Source organism: Canis aureus, chromosome 9 (genome assembly GCF_053574225.1).
Source record: "Canis aureus isolate CA01 chromosome 9, VMU_Caureus_v.1.0, whole genome shotgun sequence".
NCBI lineage: Eukaryota > Metazoa > Chordata > Mammalia > Carnivora > Canidae > Canis > Canis aureus.
In genome coordinates, this window is record NC_135619.1 from 55,447,959 (window position 1) to 55,455,075 (window position 7,117).

Genomic DNA, 7,117 nt, shown 5'->3' on the forward strand with positions numbered 1-7,117 from the left:
TGCTAATTACAATCTGTCTACCTAATTCCCCTGACTCTTGCTTCTGAATGTTATTTTTCTTCACTTAGCAATATTTAACTATTATTTGTTCTTGGTGTATGGCTGTTAGAACATCTGCTGATGTCTACTTCTATGTTCAGTGTAGTTTGCTTTTTCTTTGTTTTTGATAATTATTATCATATTCTATTTCTGTAGACAGAAAAGAAAACAAAAACCTCATAAAATTTTAAACTACCTTTATTTAGGATGGAATATGCTTCTTAATCTAATGTATGGACTTTCCAGATCCATGTTTGAGAATTCAGAACCCCTGGCATACCAGTGGCCCATGGCATACTCATTATATGGTTGAGACAACTCCGAGATGGAATCCAGACAGTCAAGGATTTTCAGTGTCCTAATTCTAGGGCTAAAATCATGACATGGGACATAGATAGGTGAAAGTTAGCTCACAACTAGACTCAGTTAAGGATCCATCATCCTTTCTGGAACCTTCCCCAAATAAGAATATCTCTGTTGTGGAGACTGGAGCATATCTTGATTCCTTTGATCACAATCAATGGAGTGGAAGAACACAGAAAGTGATAAGTCAAGAAGATTTTATTTTCCTCAAAATACAGGGCCAAATAATATGCAGGTGTTTCACACTACTTCCTTCCCTCCAAAGGAAACAAGATTATTCCTGAGCCTGTTAAGATCTGAACCCTTGATGTGGGATATATTACTTGGAGCTCAGGTGGTGGGACACCAGGTTTTATCTATAATCTACTCTCAGTGTGTAAAAATCACCTAGTGAAATGGGTGGAACTTTATTCTCTACCAGTTTCAGATGAATCAAGCATCATTCTCACTAGTCATTATATACTGAGCCTCCTCAGTGAGAAAAACACTTGAACTTTTAAGAATTCTGAGATCATAGATAATATATTCCAAACCTAACAAATGTGCAGATTTTTGACCTCAGTTTTACCTGTTCTGAAAGGGTTCACCAAAATACAACCTTAAAAAGATGTTCTAACTGAATCAACTAACCAGGGCTAACCAGAATGTGTAAAGGACTCAAATATAATGTTCCCTCTATTTCCTATTTGTCTATGTTCTAGTCAGAGATAGGAGGACTTTTCCTGTGAATTTTATTAAGGAAGCAAATAGTGTTTGCTGTGATAAAGCAACCCCATGACTCAAATGTCCTCTCTATGACTCAGCTAGTGAGGAAGTAGCCCATTTTATCAGATATGCTGTCTCCCACTGTCCTTCATATTTCAATTCCATCAGAAGGAACATATCACTTCTATCGTATCTAAGAACACCATTTACTTACTAGCAGCATTCGAAATGGCAGTGAGGAGTAATAGTAACAAAAGAACATTGGCTAATAATTGTACTCAAAAGGACCATTTGGCTAGGTAGGCAGGGTAGGGTAATCATGTCCTAGATTAATATATCTCTTGAGGATTTCTCGAGGATTTAACAGCCTTACGTTTGTTAATGAATGCATTTTTAAACATGTGATTATGGCTCATAGACTTTTTAAAATGGAGGATTTTCACAATGTTCTGACTTTGAGATATCAGGCAAGATTTTGACATCAGAATGACCAAAACAAAACAAAACAAAATCCACTTAGATTAATTACCAGAGGTCTGAAAACTCCTGCTGGTTTCTGTGTGAAAATTTGTCTAACTACATATTAAATCTTCTTTTTTTTTTTTTTTTTTTCCATTCTGGAGACACACTGATACATACTTCCTACCTATTGCACTATACTGGAGAATACCTACTGTCACTATGCTAGAAATATATTCTTATCTTCTATAAGCAGAAGACTGGGTAGCTTTATGGTTTAGGAGAGAGAAAAAAAAGCCATTTATTCATTGCCTTTTCTACTTGTGCTAATGGAGAAAATCATTTTAAAAAGACTTCCTTTTCTGTGAAAGAAAGAACAGGTATTGCATCCCCAGATTTTCTATGTCCATTTTAATCAGAATAGATGATACTTATTTTGCATTAAAATTTACTATGCAAGGTCTGAGGGTTTTGACTCATATTTAGAAATATACAATTTCTCTGCAATACCCTCTGATATGTGTGTTTCCAAAACTGCAAGAAGAAGATTAAGGAAGAAATAACTGAAGGGCTTTTAGATGGGCCAAGTATGGGTATGGGGTGTGTGTGTGTGTGTGTGTGTATGTGTGTGTGACAGAACGAGAGAGAGAGAATATGAATATTTTAATATTATCACCAGTGTGGACTTATTTTCCTGTTCCACAGCCCTTATGGAAATATAGCATTAGTCCTTAACATTTTCTGACTTAGTAATCTTATACCAAAACTCCTAAGTTCTTGGCCCCTCATTCAGGCTCCCTTGAAACTTCTTTCTACCCAACAACAGTTATTTCCAGGTAGCCTCTAAGTTTTCCCCATTTGTTCATAGTTGATCCTCTCATATGTTGTGCATGTGTGTGGTTTTTTTCTTCTTTTTCTTCTTGGCTTCTTTGTTGATGTCTGCTCCCTGTCAATCCACTTGAATTTAAAATTGTCACTGAAATAATCCCTGACATGAGAATGCTGCTTTCTATGTCCTTCAAACTGAAAGAACTTCAGTGATTAAAGCAAAGCTTAATCTCCCAGAGCCAAACATAGTTCTCCACAGAAATGAGGTAAAAACCCTTCTTCTTAGGGTTCCAACTTGGCACATGGTTTTGCCTGAGGAAGACACAGCCCTTTCTCTCCCTCTTCATTTCTATCACCCATTCCAGGATTCTCTGACTTTTCTTCTCACGGGACCCTCATCCCCTCTTGCACCTATGCAGAGCAGAGCCCCTGATGCTGATGGGGGGTAGGTCTTAAGACCCAGTCAGGCCCTGAATCTTGCCTTAGTTGCCTTGAGCTGCCATGACAGGATATCACAATAGATTTTTATTTCTTAAAGTTCTGTAGTCTGGAAAGTCTAAGATGAAGTTTCTGGCCAATTCAGTTTCTGGTGAGACCTTTCCTTCTGGTATACAGAAGACTACCTTTCTCTCTGTGTCCTCACGTGGCTTTCCCTTGAGGTGTGCATGAGGTAATGGGAGGAAGGGAAAGTGGAAGAGAGGGCTTTCAGGCATCTCTTCTTATAAAGACACTAACCTTTAATCCTGTCAGATCACCTACCTTTATGATTTCATTTAACCTTAATTACCTACGTAGAGGCCCCATCTTCAAATACAGCCACACTAGGAGTTCAGGCTTCTACAAATAAATGTTAGAGGGACACAAATATTTAGTATGCAATAGTCTATATTAAGCTCATACACCATTGGTACAATTCTATCCATTCTTTCCTAAGTGAGTATCCAAATGCTGCCATGGAATGTTACCATCCAATGGATGACTGCAATATATATGTCAGAAACCTTAGGATAAGTTATGACATGATTTAGTTACTGTGTGAAGACCAATATATTAGCTTGGGCTAGCTTTTAATAATCAAATGGACTATTTTACAACCAAAATGAACAAAATTCCATTTTCATTTGTGAGGTAAAAATGTACTGATATCACAAGATATACCCTTACTTGCAGGTGGAGTCATTTAAAAATATCATAGTTAACACACAAAAGACAGTAGAAAGTATAGTAAGACAGGTTAAAGAAAATGACAACTGTGCTCACATATGGCTAAAATACTAGGTTGCATCCAGGATTGATGAAAGAAACAAAGGCAGGTATAGGTGATTCCTGCAAGGCTTTCCCTGGGATTGGATTTATTTCCAGTCTTTTGAGTTAGGAGTCCATAAGATCATTTTCTCAACAGTTAGGAATTCTGGAGAAGTAATTGATATTATTAGTTTATACTATTAATCCTAAAAATTAAGTTTACTGGGGATCCCAGGGTGGCTCAGTGGTTTCGCACCTGCTTTTGGCCCAGGGTGCAATCCTGGAGTCCCGCGTCAGGCTCCTGGCAAGAGCCTGCTTCTCCCTCTGCCTGTGTCTCTGCCTCTCTCTCTCTCTCTCTATGTCTATCATAAATAAATAAATAAATAAATAAATAAATAAATAAATAAATAAATCTTTAAAATATTAAGTTTAGTTACAGAAAATAATTGTAGTGTGTATGTCCACAGATGTGTGTGTATGGGAGGAGTATGGATAGATGAACAAAATACAGTAACTTCTTAATTATTGGGTTGAAAGCCCAAGAGATATTAGAAGGAAGTATCTATCCTTATGCAAGATTTTAGAAAAATTCCGTGGCTCTTCAGTTTAAAATCATATTTACAGGCTGCCATTTATCTGTTTATCACTGAAAATAAGTCAAGGGACTATTTCCCAGCAGATTTTCCTCCATAGAATAAACAAGGCATCTTGTGTGTGTATGCATAAGGCTTGAAGTGGTGATTGTTAAAGCAATGAGAATTTTTATATTATAATGACAACTCTTGCTTATTGCCTTTAATCACGTAAATCTCTCAAATAAGAACAGTAGATTATTACATGTCCCTTTAATAGTGTGTTCTATGGATTCTGTTCCCCTTTATTACTCATATCAACTACAGATACAAACACAGTTAATGTACTTCATGCAAATCCTTTGAAACTATTCTGTTTAGCATTGATAGGGTGAGTAGGTCAGTCCCTCAGTAAAACCTAAGATATAACAGAATTAGCTCCAAAGAATCAATAAGGTAAATTGAAAATATTTGAAATATTGTTTTACCTTCTTATGTGCTTCAGAGCTATTAGGTACAATATAGTCAATTATCTTGAGTTTATCTGTAAGTGTTATAAGTGATCCTGGTAACCTGCTGATACTCTCCATTTGCACATTTGTATCCATGTGACAGATTCACAGTATCATGCTTTTTTGTGTTGCAGCTGAGGAGCAGGACAGCCCAGGACAATTGGACCCTGAAAATAAACTTTCCTTGACTCATCTATTGAGTCTTCACAGAAGAGTAGAAATTAATTTCATTGCGTATTTACTTATGTCAAGCTCTATGCTTAGAGTTGGGGGTAATAATAAATGAAAATCAAAAGAATACCTTTAAAAAACTAACATTCTACAAAGAAGACATGTACATTAAAGATACTATATGAAAAGTGCCATAATATAAGTATGTAGACAAAGAAGTAGCCTAGAAGGCAAATCATGGAGGTGTGACTTCTGGTAAGGCATGATATCAACGACGGATTACATTTAATAAATGAGAGTTAATTAGACTAGAAATGAACCATTCAGAAGGAGCAACATGTACTAAGGTCCAGAGGTATGAACCAAGATAATGTACTTAGGTAAATAATTCAAGGTGGTAGAATGTCAATTATAAAGGGGCCCCAGTTTTGCTAGCATATGAGCAAGTGTCCGTAGAGTTAGACGAGTTTTGCTCTGCCGTGCTTTTCCAGTTTAGTATTTTTCAACTCTTCTGTGGCGAGAAGGACTTACTGATTTGTTGATGCAGTCAGATATCATCTTTTTATTTTTCATCACTTTGACACATTTAAAGTCTTTAGCTCATTTAGACACATTTGTCTTTAGCTTGAATGCATAGGTGCAGAATAAGTAAGGAAAGGGAGAGAGAGTCTGACATTTAGCAATTATTTAAGTACCTGCATCTGCTAGATCAGATGCCAGACAGATACAGGCTTTGTCATCACAAAGTTCTCAGTTTTGTGTGAAAATCACAAATCCAGATATCTAAGGGACTCAACAGATGATGTAAAAGAGGGTATTGAGGGCAGGTATAATGCAACAGGGAGTACAGATGGAGAAAATATGGAGAGCAGCTTCTAAAGTGGCCAGTTAATTTCAGCTTCCTCCAGTAGTCATGCAGGACCAGTTTTGTCTTGGTTTTCAATAAAAAAAAAAAAGAACCAGAAATATAAACTTTCACGTGGAATTTTCCATTTGTGAAAGTTAGAAACTAATTCAAACCTTGAAAAGACCACTTTTGGGCCAACTCAGGGAAGGCTATATCCAGCCTTAGCTGTTCCAATTTATAGACCATGTCCTTCTATTGGTTGCTTAGAGGAATCTAGCAAGGATGCCAACCCTTTGTGTGTGTGTGTGTGTGTGTGTGTGTGTGTGTGTGTGTGTGTGTAGGTTTTGTGTATTGCTTTCTTAAGAGAGAATCATAAGGAAACTCTAGTGTTCTCAGCTGATTTTGTGGTTACTTGGCCATTCATAAGGCTTATAGATGATAATGAAGTTGTCTTGGAGGACTGCCATGTCCATGATGTAGTTGCTTATCCGATTTTGTAATCCTTTATCAATTCCCTCAACAGCTTGACGGCCAGGCTGAGGGTATGGAACAGAATATTAAGTGGTTTAAAATCAAGTCCAATCTCTATTAGAATCTTCACTCTGATAATAAGATATATTATTAATAAAATAACAGACAATAATAATATAGTGTTATATTGTAAGTTCACTGGGAAGTTTATGGCCAACACAGGACCTTATCTTATCAGAGCCACACATTTTACATTGTATAAAAGAAAAAAAAAACATAAAGGCAAACTCATGTCAACTACAGTTATGAAGGGATTTGAAAGGAGCATAAACGAATAACAAAAAGTAGAAAAACTAGTCCATAACATTTTACCAAGAGGTTATACCAATTATTTGTTGGTATATTCTACCAACAATTGACATTTGCTCAAAAATCACTTACATTTATCCTCCAACGTGGATATATGTTTTGCTGCCATTTACTAGGGAGGATGGTGTAGCATAAAGATTAAGAATGCAGACTTAGGTTTATCCCTCCTGAATTCCACTACTTACTATCTTTTTTTTTTTTTTTAAGATTTAAAAATTTTATTTATTTATTCATGAGAGACACACAGAAAGAGAGAGGCAGAGACTCAGGCAGAGGAAGAAGCAGGCTCCATGCAGGAAGCCCGACGTGGAACTCGATCCCAGGTCTCCAGGATCACACCTGGGTTGAAGGCAGGTGCTAAACCGCTGAGCCAACAGGGCTGTCCACACTACTTACTATCTATTTAACCTTACAAAACTAATGTATCTATGAGCTACAGTTTTCCCATCTGTAAATAGGGTGTAAGAATAGTACTTAGCTTATGTACTACTAGCTATGATTAAGATGCTCCATGTAAATCATCTAGCATACCTAGA

General features: G+C 36.7%; 1 protein-coding gene across 25 annotated transcripts in view; it reads left to right on the forward strand.

Annotated features, from left to right (window-relative positions):
- The window catches only part of NRXN3 (neurexin 3), a 1,534,711-nt gene that overhangs the window by 1,269,126 nt on the left and 258,468 nt on the right, over positions 1 to 7,117 (forward strand). The gene's annotated exons all lie outside the window — the stretch shown is intronic.